This window comes from Dipodomys spectabilis, unplaced genomic scaffold, assembly GCF_019054845.1.
Source record: "Dipodomys spectabilis isolate Male_0828 unplaced genomic scaffold, ASM1905484v1 ptg000169l, whole genome shotgun sequence".
NCBI lineage: Eukaryota > Metazoa > Chordata > Mammalia > Rodentia > Heteromyidae > Dipodomys > Dipodomys spectabilis.
Window position 1 is genome coordinate 6,760,271 of NW_024870846.1, and position 22,303 is coordinate 6,782,573.

The following is a 22,303-nucleotide window of genomic DNA, read 5'->3' on the forward strand; positions in this document are numbered from 1 at the left end:
ATGAACAGCTGCCAGCCTTGCATATCTGCTGGACAGTGTGAGTGTGCTGGCCAGCAATACGTTCTGGACTTGAGCTGGGGAAGGGGAGGGAGCCAGGGACGCCAAGGGAATTGCTCCGGTCCTCTTCTTCTGGACATGTATTCTAAGCATGTCCACCCCCTCACGCTTTTGTATCAGCTGAGTGCTCATGTGGACCCCTCTTCTAGAACCAGACTCCCTCACCAGTCCTTGGGCTGTGAGAAAAACTGTCTTTTCTATCAAAGTGGTTTGGTTAAAAGTTCCTGCTTTGGGCTGCAGGGTATCAATAAGTACCAAAAGGCAAAGAGGAACTGCTTTCCAATAGGAAGAGATTTTGAAAGGTAAGGTTTTGTCTTAACTGGCTTTTCCAAGATGGAATTAAGACATACCTCAGATTGTTCAAGAAATAACAGGTGATGCGGAGGTTTTGAGATGACTTGTGTAGTGGTAATCTGATTTCAGAGTCTCTTCCTGGTCACCTTAAGGTAAATACATCTTCCCTGCTTCAAACTATTCAATCAAATCTGAGCTCAACAAATCGGAGCAAAGGGGTGGGACTGGCTGTGTTAAAGATTCTCTTGCTATCTCCAAAGTCCCAGGCCCACTGTGTGTCCTAGGAAACTTGTGGTGAACTGGGCAACGGTGTGTGAGCTTGTGTGATGCATTTCCATGCTGCCAACACTTGGTCTTTTTTTTTGCGGGGGGGGGGGCCAGTCGTGGGGCCTGAACTCTGGGCCTGGGCACTGTCCCTCAGCTCTTCAGCTCAAGGCTAGCGCTCTACCACTTGAGCCACAGCGCCACTCCCGGCTTTTTTCTTTTTGCTTATGTGGTGCTGAGGAATTGAACCCAGGGCCTCAGGCATGCAAGGCAAGCGCTCTACCACTGAGCCACCTTCCCAGCCCATGACTTGGTCTTTTCTTTGCATCTGTCTCTCTCCCCTAGTCAACTCTCAGCTCGGTGCCCCAGAGGGCATTCCATCGAAGGGCTTGCACCCAGCAGGATGTGCAGTGCCCAGAAGGTGCTTGGTAGGGTGGGTAAGCCCTGCATCTTGATCCTCCAGCAAGTTTTGGACTCTCCCCTCCTAGGGCTAGTAACTTAGACTTGGCTTCCACACTGGTCCTGGGCTGAAATCTTGGGAACAGCAAGTATGGAGAGAGAGCAACAGCCATGCTGAGGTGTGTGGACCCCTGTCATGCTCTCAGGTAGAGCTGTGCCAGCCCAGAGGAGTCGTGTAAGAGTTCATGGCCACAGATAACAGCTGGTAGACCCAGTGTACACCCTTTCCCTGCTGGAACACTGCCTTCACAATGTCCTAAGCTCTGTGTGTGTGTGTGTGTGTGTGTGTGTGTGTGTGTGTGTGTGTGTGCATGCACACACACATACGCGTGTACTTCAATTCAGGGCCTCACACTTTTGCTCAGCTTTTTTCTCAAGGCTAGTGTTCTAACTTGAGCTGTGCCTCCACTTCCAGCTTTTTGCTGGTTAAATGGAGATAAGAGTTTCATTATTTGTCTGCCCAGGCTGGCTTTGAATGGAGATTCACAAATCTCAACCTCCTGATTAGCTAGGATTACAGGTGTAAGCCACTGGTGTCCGCTTATAAGTGTCTTTAAATGATGTCAACATTCCAAAATTGGCAGATTTCAAATGAATCAATCAGTGAGGTAATAAAAGCATTATATAACACTGCTGTGTGGTGTCTTTCAGGGTAGTAAGTTTAGCTGTATTTGCACCTTTGAGCACCAGTACAGTGCCTGATGCATAATATGTACTTATCAATTTTTTTTTTTTGTCGGTCGTGGGGTCTGAACTCTGGGCCTGGGCGCTGTCCCCCAGCTCTTCAGCTCAAGGCTAGTGCTTACCACTTGAGCCACAGCACCACTTCCAAATTTCTTTTTTTATTGTGAAAATACTGTATAGAGGGGTTACAATTACATGAGCAAGGTGATGAGTACATTTCTTATCAAGCATTGTTGCCTCCTCCTTTGTTTTCCCTTCCCATCCCTTCCCCCCACCAAAGTTGTAAAGTTCATTTTTCAACATAACGACTTGTACATCTCATTGTTGCAATGGGTCCACCTGTATCCCTATTTAAATGATTTGTTTTTTCCCTTCCCCTCCACAAATTATACCAACATCAAATACGGTGAAAGCAGGGGCTATATTGTGGGGGAGGGACATACAAAACAACAAAGAAATCATCTTATAAATGTGTTAGAAACAATCACAAGAAAGAAAAAAAACATTTGAATCCTTATCTTGGGGTTCATTTTGCCTAACATCATCTTGTCTGTCAGTTTCTATTTGTCTCAGACATATACTAGTTATTGCAAATAAGGGAAACCATGGGACCTATGTTTCTTTGGGCCTGGCTTACTTCACTTAATATGTTTTTCCAAGCCTTTCCATTTCCTAACAAATGGGGCAATGTCATTCTTTCTGATGGAGGCATAGAATTCCATTGTGTATATATACCACATTTTCTTGATCCATTCATCTACTGAGGGGCATCTGGGTTGGTTCCATATCTTAGCTATGCTAAATAATGCTGCAATAAACATAGTTGTGCTGGTAGCTTTAGTATGGTCTTGTTTGTGATCCTTTGGGTAAATGCCCCAAAATGGGATTGCTGGGTCATAGGAGAGCTCTATGTGGAGTCTTTTGAGGAAGCTCCATACTACTTTCCAAAGTGGTTGAACAAGTTTACACTCCCAGGAACAATGCAGTAGGGTTCCCTTCTGTCCACATCCCCTCCAGCATCTGTTGTTATTAGAGTTCTTGATTATAGCCATTCTAACTGAGGTGAGGTGGTATCTCAATGTTGTTTTGATTTGCATTTCTTTTAACCACTTCCAAATTTCTTAGAAGTAGAAGGGGAAGGAAGCTCACAAAAGGAAATGTTATTCCATCTGACTTCTCACTTCTACAGGTAGTTACTTTCTCTTAATAAATTCCCAAAGTATGCTTTATGAATGGGCCAAATGGCTTTCAAATACTACTTTACATGTCTAGTTCTAAATCTGGTCAATGTTAGCTATCATTTTAAATGCTATTTTTCAGTTTTAGCTTCAGTATTGATTAAACCATGATAAAAGATCTTGTTATATAAGGAAAAAAATTTTAGCCAGGTGCTGGTGGCTCACACCTCTAATACTAGCTACACAGAAAGCTGAAACTACCATGGTTCAAAGGCAGCTTGGACAGAAAAGTCTAAGAAACTCATTTGGTAATTAATCAGCAAAAAGCTGGACCAGAGATACAGCTGGTGGAGTGTCAGCCTTGACAAAGAAAACCAAGTGAGATGAGGTTGTGAATTTGAGACCTGGAGTTCAAGCCCTGGTACTGGCAATACAATACAGTAACTGTTCCTAGCATAATGAAGTTGTCTACACCAGTGTGTCCTATGACAAGTAAAACTTAAATGAAGGCTTAATATTTATATTGTTCCTCCTGCTGCTCACGGACCCCCTTTGAGATGTGTACATTCTGTGTGGCCGAGCACTAAGGAGGAAGGACGATCTTCTACTCTCTGCTGAAGCCGGCCTTCCTCAGCAAGTGAGCTCCTGGGAGCCAGAGGCTGGATTGGGTGAGTGCTGTACTTTGTTCAGCTGTCTGAAGGCCAAATCCACTGATGAAGTGCAAAGGCAGGCATACAGGAGATCTGAAGTAAAAAATGATGCATCTTTTTTTTCTAGGATGATACAGAAGAGAAGTGATAGTAGGTGTAATGACTGTAATTTCTTAACAGTGATGATAAGTAAATAAATGCTTTTGAGCTATTTTAGTTTGGGTAGAATTGAAGAGAAAAAATGCCATTATGTAGAGAAATTTTATTTAAAATCATTATTCTAGTGTAATTCCTTATTCCAAATGAAAAAACATGTCAGAGAAATTATGCCTTTCACTATAATAGAAAATATGAAATTTAAGTCATCTTACCTCCCACATTGATATTTGCCAAAATAGCATTCTGAAAGAGCTAAGATTTAAAATTCTAGTGTGGGTGTTTGACTGTTCAAAGAACATTCTCTCTGTTATTGTAAGTGAATGTAATGACAAAAATGTTAATCTAAAGGAAATTGGGACTTTGAATGACACTATTAAAGTAAATTAGTCATCAGAAATGACTAGTCACCAAAATTGACCAAGGCTTCAAGTTTTAAATAATTATAATGAAACAAGGGAGGCTTTTAAAAGTCTATTTACCACTCAGAAGGCAGAGTTGTAGAATACTTTAGGTAGAATCAGAGGTAGGGGCTTCTGGAAGGATGAGAGCTAGAGGGGAAGTGTCAGCCTGGACACTGCTTAACCCACTGGGTGACTGCCACCTCCAGAGGGGCAGGTCGAAGCCTTCTGTTGAGGCTAGAGGAAGCAAATGAGACTTAGTTGCTAGCCATAACAAAAGACACAAATCAAGGAGTCCTACACTGACAAAAATAACCACTCTTTAAAACAAGTGAACAACCAGGACCCATGGCTCACGCCTGTAATTCTAGTTATGCAGGAGGCTGAGATCTGAGGATCACGGTTTGAAGCCAGCCCAGGCAGGAAAGTCCATGAGACCCTTATCTCCAATAAACTACTCAGAAAAAGCTGGAATTGATGCTGTGGCTCAAGTGCTACGGCGCTGGCCTTGAACACTGAGAGGCTCATGGACAGCACCCAGGCACTGAGTTCAAGTCCCAGGATCTGCAAAAAAAAAAAACCAAAAACTAAAAAACAAAAAAATAGTTCAGAATTATTAGAAGTTTTAAGAAGTAAAAACATGAACCACAATAAAAAGAAAACTGGAAAAGTCAATTAACTCAAAGATGGTTCAAATGTTGGAATCAGGAGATTCAGATATTGGCATCTAAGTATATATATATATATATATATATATATATATATATAGAGAGAGAGAGAGAGAGAGAGAGAGAGAGAGAGAGAGAGAGAGAGAGAATGGAAAATATGCCTTCAACTGTAATGTCTGCCCAGGGCCTCCCCACCTCTTAGCTAAGTCTCTGCCCAGGACCACCTGTGTCACCTGGTAACTGGAGGCAGTCTCCTCCTCTTCCTCCTCCTCCTCTTCCTCCATATCCTGGGCCACCCCAGTCACACTTCCCTTCCCACTGGGGTCACAGCCCCTCCCCGGTGGCCACACCTTCCCTCACCTGCAGCACCTTCTCCCTGCCCCTTCCTTCCACATCTCATCCCTTCCTCCATGCCTCTCCAGCACACACGGCAGGGCAGGCAGTTTGTAGACGACTTCTCTTCTGCCTGAATACCAAGTGATGTTCTCTTTATCGGCTACCCAATTAAACCTACCTATTTAAGTTATCTAACAGTAACAAATGCAGATAGAAACCCTTCCTTCAGGAATACAAATCACAAGAGAAACCCATTACACTCTGTAACACCTGACCTATAGAAATGACTGCATGGTTTTAATAGGTGGGAGGCGACAGAATAATCAGAGCATGAATCAATAGAACTTACCAAATGAGGTCAGAGAGAAAAGAATTGGGTAGGGGAGGGTAAGATAAGAGTTTCAGTGATCCTCATATAGCATTTTAAGTCACCTTTCTCTGGAGACTGTAAGAAGAGACAACGGGAAGAAAAATATTTAGAGAAATAATGACCCTAAAATTTCCAAACTTAGTGAAAAACACAGATTTTAAAAACTCAGAAAAACCACACCATTATTCATAAACTAGGGAAAATATCCTATCTACGTGTAGCAGGTGCTTAAAACTGCTTTTGTTAGCCGGGCACTGGTGGCTCACGCCTGTAATCCTAGCTACTCAGGAGGCTGAGATCTGAGGATCGCGGTTCAAAGCCAGCCCAGGCAGAAGAGACCGTGAGACTTCTATCTCCAATAAACCACCAGAAAACCGGAAGTGGCGCTGTAGCTCAAGTGGTAGAGCGCTCGCCTTGAGCTGAAGAGTTGAGGGACAGCGCCCAGGCCCAGAGTACAAGCCCCATGACCGACAAAAAACAACAACAACAAAAACCTGCTTTTGTTGAAAAGTACTTACCACTTATGTGGGCCTATGAATGAACTAAAAACAGGAGAAAGCTGGCATTCCAGGCTCTATTCTGTATCTGGGCCTTCTGTTCTGTTCACTTTGTGGTCACTTGGAAGGACAGGGCTGAGAGACCTCTTTAGAATAAGGCCCTGAGACTATCCTTAAGGAACAGTAGAGCCTGGCAGGTCTATCCCACATGATGACAACTGCTTCCAATGCTGAGGCTGACCACACTAGAGCAGGAATAACCATTGCACAACGGCCAGATTCATCGCCTCAACTGATGATAGCAGTAACTGTTCTGGAACCTTGGAGAATGGGAACTGAGATAAGGGCCAACCAGTTTCCACCTGACCAATTCTGAAACAACGGACTGTCAGACTACCTGCTGCCGCTTCTGAGCCCCAGGACACACACTGGACAGCTCTAACTCAGTCTTGTGACTGGACTGTTGAATAACTACGCATACTTCTCTTCTGAACTAGTTCATGTGTATTGAAACCTAGGCTCACTTTCGTACCCTAAGTTGTCTGTAGGCAACTTGTGGCTCCCATGCCACATACATTTCTCTCCTCTGCTCTTTATCATGTCTTTCTTGGCACAGAGGGGTGAGTGGGCAGAGCTGACAGGTGGAAGTCTGGGAGTTTGGGCCTGGGGTGTCAAACTCAGGTTTCATAAGCACACCAGAAATTGCTGAAAACCAAAAAATAAAGAGAAATTGTTTAAAGCAGAGAAAGATAACAAATGACATAAGGAAACATAAATGGAAGCAGATTTGAATGACTTTTTTTTTGGCTGCTTGTGGGTCTGGGCACTGTCCCTCAGCTCTTCAGCCCAAGGGTAGCACTCTACCACTTGAGCCACTTCCGCCACTTCCGATTTTCTGAGTGGTTTATTGGAGATAAGAGTCTCAGGGACTTATCTGCCTGGGCTGGCTTTGAACCATGATCCTCAGATCTCAGCCTCCTGAGTAGCTAGGATCACAGGTGTGAAACACCAACGCCTGGCAGTGAATGACTTTTGATTGCTTACTAGATACAAGTAAAGGCTGGGAAATATGCAAACACACCTTCCTATTTGACAAATCTCTCTCATCAATAGCAGAGAGATAACAATTAATTTCAGTTATGGAGCTTGAACTCAGAGCCTGGGTAATGTCCCTGAACTCTGCTCTTCTGCTCTTAGTGCTCTACCACTATGAGTCATGCTCAAATTCTGGTTTTCTAGTGGTTAATTAGAGAGTCTCACTGGGACTTTTCTGCCCTGGCTGGCTTTAAACTGGCATCTTCAGATCTCAGGCTCCTGAGTGAGCCACTGGGGTCTAGCTTAGAAAACTTTTAAAACCGATTTTGGTCATCTTTTCTGAAACAGAAAGTCATTTTTAGTGTAATTGTTTTTTTTTTTTTTTGGGGTCCAGTCATGGGGCCTGAACTCTGGGCCTGGGCGCTGTCCCTCAGCTCTTTAGCTCAAGGCTAGCGCTCTACCACTTGAGCCACAGTGCCACTTCCAGCTTTTTGTGTTCATGTGGTACTGAGAAATCCAACCCAGAGCTTCATGCATGATAAGCAAGCACTCTACCACTAAGCCACATTCCCAGCTCTGGCACCTGGTTGGAAGATTAGTTTTTAAGGAGAAAATTAAGCCTAATATTCTTGTATCTTTTTCATAATCAGTGAAACATATGTCAATCTCATATTTTAAAGGTTTGAAGTCTTGGTCTAGATGCTCATCTTTTCCTGTTGGAATGAACCTCCTTTCAAAAATCTTTTACTTGGTGACAGGAAGGAAACTCAAAAATAGTTTACTCAAAGGCAGATCTTCCATATGGCACCCTGCTGGAATAAAAGCTAATAGTATGGATTTGCTTGCTTTATGTATGATCAGGATTCATAAAAATTCTTGCAAATGTTCCTGTTGAACAGACTTCAGTTGAAGCCCAAAGTCCAGATCCTACTGAATAATTTGGGGAAATGTCATCTCTCTGAGCTTTAGTTTTCTTAGCTGTAAAGTAGGAATAATATCTTTACTACAGTTGTTAGTAGGAAAATGGAATGTTTATTACACTCAGCCCAATATTTAGTATAAAGACTTAACATATGGCATTTGTTCATAATACTTCCATTTTCTGATAACTACTTAAAATAGGAATATTTCACATAACCGTGCTTGTTTTTGTAGTAATGGGGTTTGAATTCAAGGCCTCATGCTTGCTAGTCATGTTATCTACTGCTCCATCCCTTTCTTGCACTTTTTGTTTTGCTGGTCCTGGGCCAGGAACTCTGTGCCTTGATGCTGTCCCAGCTTCTTTGGCTCAAGCAGAGGGCTCTGCCACTTGAGCCACCCTGTCACTTCCAACTTTTCTGAGTAGTTTATTGGAGAGAAGAGTCTCAAGGAGCTTCCTGCAATCCTCAAATCTCAGCCTCCTGAGTAGCTAGGATTACAGGCATACATTACAGGTGTTCAGCTGCAGTACTTTTGAGTTTAGTACTTACCTGTTCACATCAATTAAAAAATTTATGCCAATTCTTTTAAGACAGACTCTAGTTTTACTTCTCTTTTACAAGACACATACTCAATAAATACTGGCTAATGGAGTAAGTGTTACACTTGTTTTCTTTTGGTCCTGGAGCTTGAACATAGGGCCTGGGTACTGGCTGAGTTTTTTTTTTTTTTCCTCAAGGCTGGTGGTTAATTGGAGATAAAGGTTTCATAGCCTGGGCTGGTTTTGAACCATAATCATTACATGTCAGCCTCCTGATTAGCTAGAATTATGGGTGAACCACAGGCACTCGGCTTTAATATTAAACAGAATCAGCATAATGGGGTGGGAACCGCTGATCTGGAGTTCAATGCAGAGATCATTTTTATCACAGTGTAATTTTGGGACTCCTCTAGAAAACAGTTCCTTATGTGGACGTGCGAACTCCTGTGGATTACGGTGAAGTCAACCAGATAAAGCCTCAACAAATTTCTCTGTAAACTATTAAGCAATGTAATTATTTGCCTGAATAATGTGCTCTTCTGCAAACTGAGCGGTGCTGTCAGGAGGCTCGAGAGATGGCCTAGCTTCGAAAGCAAGTCTTTAGTGTGACACGTATGCATGTATGTGTGCATGCATCTATGTGTGTATGTATGTATGTACGCATGTATGTACGCATGCGTGTATACATATACGCACATACGTATAGTCAAGGTGATGTTCGGAGGGTTACACTACAAGTAAGGTGAAGAGTACGTTTCTCGCCTCGCTCGCGGCCTCGCTCGGGTCTCCCCCACCTGCCCTCCCTCCCGCCCCGGGCTGTGCAGATCATTTCCCACACTGTCTAGTGAGGATGGCGGTGGCTGTGGCCCCCGCCGTCCCCTAGTTCGGGGCTCCCGCGTGGGTAAACCTCTCCTGGGCCCGGGGTGGCCGGTGGGCGCCCAGGGCCGCGGCGGCCGCCCCTGCCCGCCATTTCTCGCAGCGTTCCTCTCCTTCGTCCACGGGGCGCAGGGCAAGTCCGCAGGCGCCTCTGCGCCCCTCGTGGCTTCCTGGGCCCGATGCTACTTGGCCTGCGGCCGCGGAGCGCCACCGGGCCCCACCTTGGCGTCCTGTCCCTTCTTCCTCTTCTCCTCGGGTGTCCTGGACGGCAGCGGCGTCAGGACGAGGCCGAGAGAGGCCGGCGTGGCCCGAGGACCCGCGGCGCTCGGGCCCCAGGTCCCAGCCAGCGCCGGGAGGGCCGGAGGGCGGGAGGGCGGGAGGGCCGAGGACCCGGAGGACCCGGAGGGCCGGCGGGCGTGGCCTGCGGATCGACTCCTCCGGCTTCCCGTCCGCCTTCCCGAGGGGGAGGGCGGGACTTCCTGCCGCATCTCCGGGACTTCCGGCAAGAACCGATGGGTTAAACACAAGTTGACACGCGGGGCCGCCGACCACTCGGGCCAGAAGGAGGAAGCTCGGCTCGGGCCTCACGGTGGACGTTACGAGATCTCGTGTTCCGGGTGTGGCGTCCAGGACCTCAGCCGCCGGGGTAGCCTTGGGGACGCCGGAAGTCGCGGCGCGGAGGCACAGGAAGTCCCGCCCCCTCCTCCCACTGGGAAGACGGTGAGCCGGAGGAGTCAGTCGGAGGGGCGCAGGGAGCGAGCCCGTCGGCGAGCAGGTGAGCTGTCCTCGGGCGGGGCGGGGGGCCGGGAGGCGGGGACCGTCCGGCGTCAGCGCCGGGCCCGGGGGCGGTGGCCTGAGGGCCCGCGGCCCGGCGGCGCGGCGCCCCGAGCTCGGTCCGGGCCCGTCGCTCCCCCCCTCCCGCCTCCGCCCCTCCCGGCTCGCCGTTCCCGCCCGCCGCCGCCGCCGCCGCCCGGCGCCCGCCGGGACTCACGCCCGGACTCGCGACCCCGCCCGCACCCGCGGCCCGGCGTCCCCGCCGCGTCCCGCCCGCCGGCGCCGGCTCGCCCCGCAGGCCGGCTGCCGCGCTCGGGGCCCCGGGCCGCGGGGTTTCCCCGCCGCACCTCCTGTCACCGCAGGCCCGGCCCCCGCGGCCCCGCGGCCCCGGACCCCGCCGGCGCGACCCAGCGCGGCGGCTCCCCGGCTTGGCCCGAGGGAGGCGCGAACGCTCCCCGGCCGCCGCGCCCGGCCCGCCGTCCGCGCTGGGGTGCCCGGGCCCGGCCGGTGCCGCGGCCACTCGCGCCCCTTCCATTAGGCGACCCGCGGCCCCGACCCTCACCTGCTCGCCGGGAGCGCGGCCCGGCGGCCGGCAGCCCCCGGCGCGGCCCTGGAGCCGAGCCCGGCGGCGCTACGGGGGCCCCGCGCGGCCGGCCTGGGGCTGCGTTGGGGCTTGAGCTGCCCGGGTCCTGCACGGGCTCCAGAACAGGGCATCCCGGGCAGGCCTGGCGTCTGACTGCCGGCCTTCCCGCTTCTCAGGCGGTCCGACCCGAGCGCGCTCCGACGGTACCTGGGCGCTGGCCGGGCGCGGACGGGTCGTTGGACGTGGTTGGAGGGCTCTGGGGGCTGTGACGTGGACGCCAGCTTCCCCCGGCTCGGCCGCCCCTCGCTGCCTTGGGAGGAACTGAGACTCCGATTGAGGAACTTAGCCCAGGGCAGTGTGGACTCCACGGCCAAGCGTTTGTGACTGCCCTGCTGGAAGCTCTGTAGAACCTGTCTTGCATGACATATACTAGATGCGACCATCGCCCACCAGGTGGTTGCTACTGGTGCCCTTTAAAAACGGCTTAGTTCGGGCTATTTTCACACTTAATGACACAAGTGGCAAGATAGGCCAGAGTTGCACTGGCACTTTCTTAAGCAACGCAGAGTGGTTCCGCTTCAAACACATGGGTCTGCTTTATGCCAGACTCCATCCAAGGTACTGGAATGGTAATAGATCTGTAGTTTTGAGAGAAATATAATTTGGACATCAATATACGTTACTTTGAGAGATAGTTGAGGCATCGGTAAACGTTAGACAGATGAGAGCAGAGAGGAAATTATACCTTACTGCCAAAGGTGAAGGTGTGCAAACTTTCTTGGAGGAAATAAGTCTCATGGCAAGGATTTGTGGTGTTCACCTGGTCCAACATTAAATTTTGTTTCTGAATGTGCCAGGAATGGGGCCTGAACTCAGGGCTTCATGCTCACTTGGTTTTCTTGCCCATGGCTGGTGCTCTACCGCTTGAGCCTGGCTCTTTGCTAGTTAATTGGAGATGGAGTCTCCAGGGCTTTTTGCCAGTCCTCCAGGTCTGAGCCTCCTGAGTAACATGGACCACTGACATTCATTTCTGGCTTGTCTTAATAGACTCTAACCTTAACAAAATGGACTGAGTATTTGGTTCTTGCTGTCTTTAATGGTTTATTTCTCAAATAGTGAGGATCATAATTAATAAATTCAGGAATCATAAAGTCGTGTCCTCCCAATTGGTCCCTGGGCATTGAAGGTGGTCATTATAACTGAGTGTCTGGAAATGCAAGGATGGCCTTCCACTGAGAATTCCTTCCCACCATTGCTTGAACATTGCGTGTGCCCGTCTTTGCAGTCTGGTAAAATGATGAATTGGATGGTGGGAAATGTAGGTAGTAAATGGGGCCTAGCTGCAAAATCTGGTGTTGGTGATACTCTGCTGTCATGGTTCCTTTTTGAAGAAAATAAAAATCTGTACGCCACCATGCTAGCTGATTCTTCTTCTTCTTCTCCAGCCCTGTCTTTCACACTTCCGCCTTAAATAACAGCTTTAACTTCTGAAATGTTGCATGTTACCTCCTGACTTGGCAAGCTCTTATCTGAAACACTACTCCCTGCCCTCTCTTACCTATTTATCCAACTAGTTCTGGTTCATTCTTTGGGCATCATCCTGTCTTGGCATTGCTTTCTACTGTTAAGTTGCTTTCTACAGGTTAAGTGGTGGTGCTGAATTTTTTTTTTTTTAACTTTTAGGGCTACTTTATTTTGAAGGAATCCTTCATGGATCTTTGTGACAGGTAAAGAACAGCTACTCTGTCTCTGCTTCCTGGAGACTTCCTGGAAACACTAGAGTGGTTTGTGCAATCTCATGTGCCCACCTAAAAGCTTAAGGGGAAATGTCACAAAGACACCTGAAAGATTTTCCAGTGACAGTAGTCAGCAGTCTAGGAACAAAGGTGACAGTTTTTCCAGTGACAGTGTTGCTATTACAGCAAACCCTAACTGGACTATGTACCTATGGCTGTAGGTAGCCTCAACCACCCAGCCTCTTTTGGCTCCTAGTTTTCAAACCCACTTCTCCAGCCTTCCCTTCTATTTTTTTTTGGCCAGTCCTGGGGCTTGAACTCAGGGCCTGGGCACTGTCCCTAAGCTTCTTTTGCTCAAGGCTAGCACTTTATCACTTGAGCCACAGTGCCACTTCTGGCTTTTTCTGTGTATGTGGTACTGAGGAATCGAACCCAGGGCTTCATGCATGCTAAGCAAGCACTCTACCACTAAGCCACATTCCCAGCCCCCTTCCCTTCAATTTTAAAACATATCTAAGTGAGTTCCTTTTCTGCTTAACTCAGAATCCATCTCTTTGATAACCAAGAACTATGAATGGCAACTGTGACACTGTCTCCACAGAAGACTGCACCAACACCAGATTTTGCAGCCAGTCCCTTATTATCCACATTCCCTAGTGTCCAGTTCATCCTTTTACAAGACTGCTGAGACTGACATAGAGCAACCAAGCAAGCAGTGTTCCTTGAGTTATTTCATTCCACTAGTAGTCACGGTGGGAAGGAAGACTTCAGTTGAAGACCACTTTGTATTTCTTTCTTTGTTAGTGTTGTTGGTTGTGGGGCTTGAACTCAGGGCCTGGGAGCTGTCCCTGATTCTCTTTGTGCTCAAAGGTAGCTCTCTATCACTTAAGCCACAGCACCACTTCTGTTTTTTAGTGGTTAATTGGAAGAGTTTCTTGAGGGGAGGGGAGGACTTTTTTTGTTGTTGCTCAGGCTGACTTTGAACCACCATCCTCAGATCTCACTTTCCCGAGTAGCTAGGATTACAGGCGTGAGATGCCAGTGCCCGGTGGCCTCCTTGTATTTCCAAACAGTCTCAATGACCGCCTTCAATGCCCAGGGACCATTCGGGATGACACAACTTAATTTATTATTCCTGGATTAACTGCTAGATTTATCACTACTTGAGTAACAAACCACTTAGAGAGGACAAGAACCAAATTACCAGTCAATTTTGTTAAGGTTAGAGCTCTCTAAGAAGACAAACCTAGAATGAGTGCTGGTGGTTCATGCATGTAATGCTGGCTACTCAGGAGAGAGGTGTGAACCACCTGTGCCTACAACATGCACATGCCTTTAGTATCCCAGACAGAGCAAGTTGGATGAACTGTTAGTCTATTGAAGCAGGGGACAGGTCTCTTTTTGTTAACATGACCTGCTTGGTGGCTGGCACACAATATTTCATGACTAAGTGAATACTCTGCATTTGGTTAACTGCTTTTATAAATTATAAGTATATTTAAAGATATCATGAGTACATGGTGAACATCTTTGCACATGAATATAGAGTTATATAATCTATATCATCAGAGTTCTACATAGTTGTGCCACAGTTGCTTTATTGTTAACTTGTCCACATTATTGGATAGCATGTTTTTTTTCTTGTAAATCCTATGATGAATATCTTTTTCTTTCTTTTTTTTTTCTGTCAGTTGTGGGGCTTGAACTGGGGCCTGGGCACTGAGTTCTTTTTTTTTTTTTTGGTGGGTCCTGGGGCTTGAACTCTGGGCCTGGGTGCTGTCCCTGTGCTCTTCAGCTCAAGGTGAGCGCCCCACCGCTTGGGCCACAGCACCACTTCTGGTTTTGTAGTGGTTTATTGGAGATAAGAGTCTCACAGACTTTCCTGCCTCGGCTGGCTTCGAACTGAGATCCTCAGATCTCCCCCTCCTGAGTAGCTAGGATTACAAGCGTGAGCCACCGGTGCCGGGCTTTTCCCTGAGCTCCTTTTTGGCTAGTGTTCTACTACTTTGAGCCACAGGTCCACTTCCAAATGGTAATTTTTTTCTTAAGTACATACTTTGTCTAGTTATTTCTTCAGATATGGTCTGTTAAGGTGGCTCAAAGAAGACATATTTTTAGATTGAAAAAACTCATGTGTGTGTATCAGAATTATTGTCCAAGAAATGAAATTGCTTAGTCAAAATTATGAGTATTCTTTGAGAATGTCAGTTTCTCCATATTTCCCAAAGGCTTAATTTTTTACTTTTTTTAGACAAAGACTTGAGGTGATTTTGGTGCCACTCCTGGGGTTTGAACTCAGGACCTGGGTGCTGTCTGTGAGCTTTTTTGCTCAAGACTAGTGCTCTACTACTTGTGTCACAATTACACTTCCAGTTTATTTATTTTTATTTTAGGTTTTGGTAGTTAATTGGAGATAAGAGTCTCATCAACTCTTCTGCCCAGCCTGGCTTGAACCATGATTCTCATTTCAGCTTCCTGCATAGCTAGGGTTATAAGTGTGACCTAGTGGGGCTCAGGCAAGACTTGAGATTTTAAGGGACATATTAAGGATTCTTTGTTGAGTGTGGTGGGCATCATAGACTAACGTTGCAGGTTTTTGTGCTGATTTTTTTTTTCTTTTTTTGCCTCAGTGAAAGAGCAAAGTAATCCTAATAAAGCAATAGCTAGTAACCCAGTCAGTATTTCACTTGGTCACTCCGTGTCCTAAAAATCACAGTTGGTCGAATATGTGCTTCTTACCAAATACATTTCCAGAGGGTGGGATACTTTTTCAAATTTACATCACTTGAAAAAAATCACTTATAGACCAAGTGAAGGCTTGAACCTGAAGGCAAAATTATGAGACTTTTAGAAGGCAGTAGAGGATAATAGTTGCATACCCCTGGCACAGGTAGTAATGGTCTTAAATTGATCATGAAAGATGCAGATCACTAGGGAAGAAAGATTCAATATGTTTGATATAATAATACTTACAGTTTGTGTTTATTTTGAAGAACCATCATGGGGGCCGGCCAGGTGTGGTGGCTCACACCTTTGATCCCAGTAACCTCCTAACTGCAGTTTGGGAGGATTGCAATTCCGAGCCAGCTCAGGAAAAGAGTTAGCTACACTCTGTCTCAGCAAAGCTGGGGTGGGGGCCCATGCCTTTTATCCCGTAAACAGGCGAAGCTGTAGGTGGTTAGGTGGATGAGGTTTGAGACTGGCTCAAGCTAAAAATGTTTAATGCCCTACCTGAAAAATAATTTAAAAAGCTTGGCTCAAGCAAGCCCAAGGGGCTAGAGTTCAAACTCAAGTACCACCAATGAAGGGGACCCCCCCCAAAAAAAAACCAACCCACCCGAACTCCCAAAGCAACCAAAAATCCTGAATAGGTTGTATGTAAAAATAGTTATGTTTACAACTATAAACAACCACAAATAGAACAATAGAAAATTGAAAAAATGATTCCAGAAAAGGAAATCTGAGTGTGAAAATGCTCAGTTTTATTACTCACTCAGGATCAGAACGGTGCATTGCAGTTTTGGCAGTGACGTCGCATGCCTGGCAGTACTGTGGGGGATCAGAAGCAGTTGTGATGCTTATCCTGGTATGGCACACTAGCTAGCAGCATTCTCGCGCCTGTGCATGCAGGCACAGGTTGCACAGGGCGACCTCAGTTATTCCAGGCCCACGTGGGTGTTTGTAGGTGATGGGACTCTCCTAGATTTTGGGGGTTTGGACCAAGGTCTCTGACAGGGTGATGGTACAGGGATCCCTGCTGCCAGGTCAGGATACTCTCTCTGCCAGCAGGTCCCAGCTGGGTGCCATTAGTTACTTTTTTTTTTTTGCTGGGGGTGGGGGGGAGATGAGGGGGGGTGGGGGGGAGATGAGGGGGAGTGGGGGCTGTCATGGGGCTTGAACTCAGGGCCTGGGTGCTGTCCCTGAGCTCTTCGGTTCAAGGGTAGCACACTACCACTATGAGCCATAGCACCACTTCTGGTTTTCTGGTGGTTCATTGGAGATAAGAGTCTCATGGGGACTTTTCTGCCAGGGCTGGCTTTGAACTGCAGTCCTCACATCTCAGCCTCCTGAGAAGCTAGGATGACAGGCGTGAGCACCAGCGCTCGGCTCCATCAACTACTTCCTTACATTCTCTGGTGCCTGATGAAGCTGTGTGTTGCCAGCAGCTCTTACCCCCAACTGCCCTAGTCAGTTTCAGTCTTGCTGGCTCTGCCAGGAGGTGCCTTTCTCCAAATGCTGCTCCTCTTCCTTTTCTTCATGGTATCAAGGTCTTCATTGGTATCCTGGGATCCCAGCTGTCCCTAAAATAGTTGTGCAGCCCACTCACACAACCCCATGAGGAGGGGACCAGGGTGTTTGCACCCATCACCATTGCCCCCTCGTGTTTGTGCAATAATCATACAGTTTGTTACCCAGGGAAGGATTGTGTTTTGCACCAGTCACCAGTCTTCTTTGGGCCCTTGTGCCCCTTCCATCCCACGCCCTCCCCTCCTCCCATTCTCCACTTGGAAGTGGCAGTTGTGGCAGTTGGTCTGCTGAGCTGATGGGCTGTACAAGTTTCTCGTGAGGAGCCTTCATGAACTGCATTGTGCTTTTGGTATTGGCATGAGGGCAGTTTGGCTGCATGATGGGCAGTCATTTGCTGAAGGCAGCCAGGGCCCTGGAGATGGGTCCAGCAGCTGTCAGTCTCCTTAGTCCCTAACATCTCTGCACATTTAAATGGAAAAAAGGACTTTTCAAAGGGTGCTGTCAACAAAGGCTTAATAATAATGCTTTAACAAAAAGCCTTCAAAAGAGTAACAGTAACAGTACTTTAACAATACCTAACTGTTCTAACATTGCTTAACTTCTGTTACAGTGACAGGGAGAGATGTTCCTGCCATCTGTTTCACTAGAAGGGGAGTGTTAAATGTTACAATAAAAGTACCTAGTAAATATGAGACACAAACTCTTAAGCTCATTAATTTCAATAAGCTTTTATCCTGTTTCTGAAGACATGGTCTTGCTGTGTAGTCTAGGCTGGCCTTGAACTCATTCTTCAACCACATGTAGCCACTACATCTGAACTCTTTTCATCTTTATCTCAGAGTAATATTTCAATATTGCTTGCTAGCATCTAGGAAGACTCCTAGCAGTGAGGGAACTTTTTCAAAATGCAGTTTTGGGCTCTAGACCTACTAGATAACAGCTGTGTGAGTGGAGTAGATTCTTTTTATTTTTGACAACTACTGCCCTAGGGAACATTCTGGACCTGAGTGCCTGAAGGTGTGTGCAAGAACAAAGTCTCACACTATTTACAAAAGGAAATACCTAGCCAGACTTAGCAGTGCCCATCTGTAATCCCTGACACAGAGTGGGGTCACCTCAGAATGGAGTATCATGAGTTTGAACCCTGTGTGAGCTGCATGGAAGAGTCTGGTAACTCACACATCTTCAAGGGGAAAAAAGGCGCACATAGCATTTACCTTTGTACTTCAGCAATATGCAGAAAACAAAAATCTTACTAGGAATGCAGACAGAATCATGTAATAAAAGCAGGCAGAACCTGAGTGCTGGTGGTTCATGTCTGTTAGCCTAAGCTACTGAGGAGGCTGAGAAATGAGGATTGTGGTTCAAAGCCAGCTGGGGTAGCAAAGTCCTCCTTGAGACTTTTCTCTCTAATAAACCTCTCAGAAGAAGCAGGAAGTGGCTATGGCTCAGGTGGTAGATTGTTAGCCATTGAGCATAAAGCTCAGGGATAGTGCCCAGGCCCTGAGTTCAAGCCTCGGCACTGGGGAAGAAAGCAGCAGACAGGACTGTGTGGAGCACTCCTCTAGTATGCATAAAGCCTTGGGTTTGATCCCCAGTGTCTATCCGCTCATCTGTCTGTCTCTCTTTCTCATACACACAGACACAGACACACAGAAAGAACACAGTATTCAATTTATGCCATTACCAGGTGTGTAAGAAAAGGGAAAATGATAGGGATAGGCTCAGAGAGGACTTCAAGATAGTATATTGGCTTGCTTGCTGGCTTGCTTGATTCCTTCCTTCCTTCCTCCTTTTATTTTCTCTTTTCTTTTCTTGTTTTCCATCAGTCTGGGGCTTTAACTGTGCCTGGGCAATTGTCCCTGAACTCCTTTGACTCACCACTTGAGCCACAGCACCACTTCGAGCTTTTCTGTGTTTGATTGGAGATAAGAGTCTCACAGACTTTCCTGCCCTGGCTGGCTTCGAACTGTGATTCTCAGATCTCAGTCTCCTGAGTAACTAGGATTATAGGCTTATATTGGCTTTTTAAAACTCTGGTTGTACTCCTGATCTTGATATGCTATAGTCATGCCTTACACATATTGAAAGTTGCTGTTTATATTTAAAACATTTGTTTTCTTTTTTTTTCCCCCAGTCTATCTACACAGTTTGACATACTCAGTTTGTATGAAAAAGGGATGATGGAGGAGGAGACTTTGTCTTGGAGAAGTGACAGAACTTGTAAGTTCTGTTGGGAAGACTGGCTGTGATGCTAGTGGTGGTGAAGACTGAGCATTGCCTCTGCTAGGTGCTGGTTTGAGCACATGCTGACTTCCTGTGCCAGTAAATTCAGGACTGCTCCTCACAGTGACTCTGTGGGGGTAGATTCATACTCTGCCTGGCTTACACAAGAGGCAGCTTGCCTTGGGGACAGATGTTAGGGGGAGCAGACCGACTTCTCACTACCAGCAGTCAGAGGAAGAACACACACAAAGAATGTTTTGAGAGCTGGAGGGAAGAAAAACAAGACATACAAAAAAAAAACAAAAACCCGCAAGATAGAAATGGGAGTATAGAGAAAGACTGGTATAGAAAAGGTGTGTTTATTTCTTTGTTTTGAAGTCCCTTCCCTCCCTCCTTTTGGCATTACTGAGGTTTGAACTAGGGCTCCCATCCAAGCACTAAGCAGGCTTGACTCTGCTTAGATTCTGAGATCAGACAATATTTGGTATGTCTGTAGGGGAGGATTGGGTGAGAATGTTGAAAGGGGTGACGTTGATCAAGATGTATTCATAACCTGCTTTGTATAACAACTTAAAGATAATAATAACAAAGTATGTAAAAATCCTCAGGCCCTGTACCACGTAAGCCTCTCCCTCACCCCTTCTTTGCTTTTATATTTTTGGATAGAGTTTTGCAGTTATGCATGTTTTTCCTGGTGGGACTTTAGACTGAAATCCTCCTGTCTGTGCATCTTGCTTACCTGGGAGTACAAGCTTATACCACCGCACCTGGCTTATTTGTTCAGGTGTAGTCTTGCTACCTTTTTGTCTGGGCTGGAATGGAAACTCTGTCCTCCTGATGGAGACTTTCTGAAGAGCTGAGATTACCAGCATTGTTACCAGGGTGCCCAGCCCTTGAAGTTACTCTTTATACTGGTAGGTTTGTTTTTAAACCAACATCATTGTAGCAGATGACAAATTCCTAAAATCTGTCTTCCAGTTCATTAGAAAGTGGTAGTATCACATCATGTGGCTTGGGAAAATTATAGTTTGCTTAGGTAATTTGTTAACTACAAAAGGCCACTTGTGAAATCAATATTTGCCAGGTTTTTCCGAGCCCATGTTAGGGGACTTTTTCTTAAATAACTGTCACTTACACTGTAAACATAGGCCAACATGGTTTCATAGTCATTCCCTGAAATTTGCAAGTAGAGAAAAGTGAAAATAGGTTTCTAGAAGCCTGATGTCAAATTTCATGTCCTAGGGAACTAAATAGCACTATTTTTCTTGTTTGGTATTCAGAGTGCTAAAATTCTGCAACCCTCAATAATTGCAAGGCATATGTAATTCTAGAATTACATATTTCTGGCAGATTCAGCTCCTCATAGGAGTTTGACAGCCTAAGATAGTCCTTCCATGGCAGAGTGTCTGTATTTCATGCAGGAAGTGAGTGAAGGAGCTCTAGTATGGAGAAGTGTGGGATGTGGGCTTCCCCAAGCAGATCTTAGTTTCTTGTGCTCTTTTAGTGATGTTTTCTTAAAGCCAGATAATCTCAGTCCTTATTCTGAGCACTTCTAGTGTGTATGGTGCTCACACATGTATTTTCCCTTATATGATTTGCTCTTTTTCTTGCATTGAAAAATGAGGTAAGATAGTAAGACTGATGGGGAAAAAACATAATCTAACATGTGGAATAACACTGGTGTAATCATCAAATGTAACCAAAGTCCAGCGTGCTTCTCAGGTATTTAAATATACGAGGAAAAAAAACCTTCAATAAGCGTAATGGGAACTTCGTGGTTTCAGTCCAGAACAAACAACAAACCACTACTTTGGAAGTGTACAGTTGACTTTGTGATTTCTGCAGACTGTGAAATTATGTGTCAGGCTTTGGTATATACTTATTGGGACAATCATTGAATGAGGGGCATCAATTAAAGGAGTATATGCTAATTTAAAATACAATTGTAAAATTTGAGTTTAAGGTGGCAGTGTATTCTTAAAATTAGCTTAGAAAAATGAGATCATTGAAGGGACTGGAGCAGAAATTTTAGTCTTCCAAAGAATGAGATCACATGGATTTCATTAACAATCTACAGGGTACCAAAATCTGATTTCCCTTTTGAGCAGTGTTTTATTATATCTTACTGTAATACCATAGGATTTCAAGATGGTAGGTTGTGGCAAGCCAGTGTTTGCTTGAATTGACATTCTCAGTAATTTTGTGTAGCAGATTATGATGTAGACAAATGTCTTTGGAACTCCCGGTGATTATCCTTCCTAATTTACCTCGCCCCTCCAGACACATGCATTATTTTTATCTCTCCTCCCATATGCTACCACAGCTCTAGGTCCAGTAAGTATACATTACATATCATTTTTGTTTCCTTTGAAGAATTGAGGAACTTAGGGTAGTAGTTGAAAATCCACATCTGTTCATAGGATCATGTAAGGGAACCCTTTAAAAGTATACATTTTGGTCCTCACATCAGACTTTCTTAATTAGACTCTCCATGGGATTCTTGTTTTTGACAGCTAAATTCATGAAGGATTGGTGTTGTCTTTGTCAAAAAGACAAAGTATAACATATTCTGTTATAGATCTAGTTGGTTGTATTTGTGATTCATCTGTCAGAAGTTCCATTTTGTAAAAATAGAAGGGCCATTGCCACTGGGCAGTGGTAGGACAGAGGGTCTTGTAAGGGAAAAACAAATAATAGGAGAAAAGTACTTGGCACTAGTGTACTCCAGTTTTCCTCTTATAAAGGTTGGGGCAGAAGCTACTTGTACTGATTCTGATAGACTGGACTCATGGGTTTCTGGAAAAGTCAGACTCTTGGGATCTAATTCTTGAAAGTTTCACTTTGATGAGAGCAAGAGTGTCTCTAGTTTGATTTGATCCGGTCTGTTGGTGCCTAATGCAGGAACTCCTTCATTTCAAAACAACAGCCTCTCCACTTTTTTTTTTTTGTCAGTTGGGGGGCTTGAACTCTCTGGGCCTAGGTGCTGTCCCGCAGCTCTTCAGGTCAAGATGAGCACTCTACCACTTGAGCCGCACCGCCACTTCCAGTTTTCTAGTGGTTAATTGGAGATCAGTCTCACAGATGTTCCTTGCCTGGGCTGGCTTTGAACTGTGATCTTCAGATCTCAGCCTCCTGAGTAGCTAGGATTACAGGTGTGAGCCGCCAGCACCCGTCTCTTTGTTTTAACATTTGTAATCCCTGCTCCCTTAAATGTTTTTTTATTTTAAAAATTTTAAGTGGTAGAGTGCTAGCCTTTAGCTGAAGAGCTGAGGGACAGCGCCCAGACCCAGAGTTCAAGCCCCACGACCGGACCCAAAAATTTTTTTTAAAAATTATTATTATAAAGGTGACG

The 22,303-nt window shown here is 45.9% G+C and overlaps 1 protein-coding gene across 2 annotated transcripts in view; it reads left to right on the forward strand.

Annotated features, from left to right (window-relative positions):
- The first annotated feature begins 9,859 nt into the window (after nt 1–9,859).
- Nucleotides 9,860–22,303, forward strand: part of Znf407 (zinc finger protein 407) — a 376,264-nt gene continuing 363,820 nt past the window's right edge. For both annotated transcript variants that reach the window (XM_042693520.1, XM_042693521.1), the window contains exon 1: nt 9,860–10,159. The gene's annotated coding sequence lies outside the window, so the exon portion shown is untranslated. The remainder of the gene's footprint in view (nt 10,160–22,303) is intronic.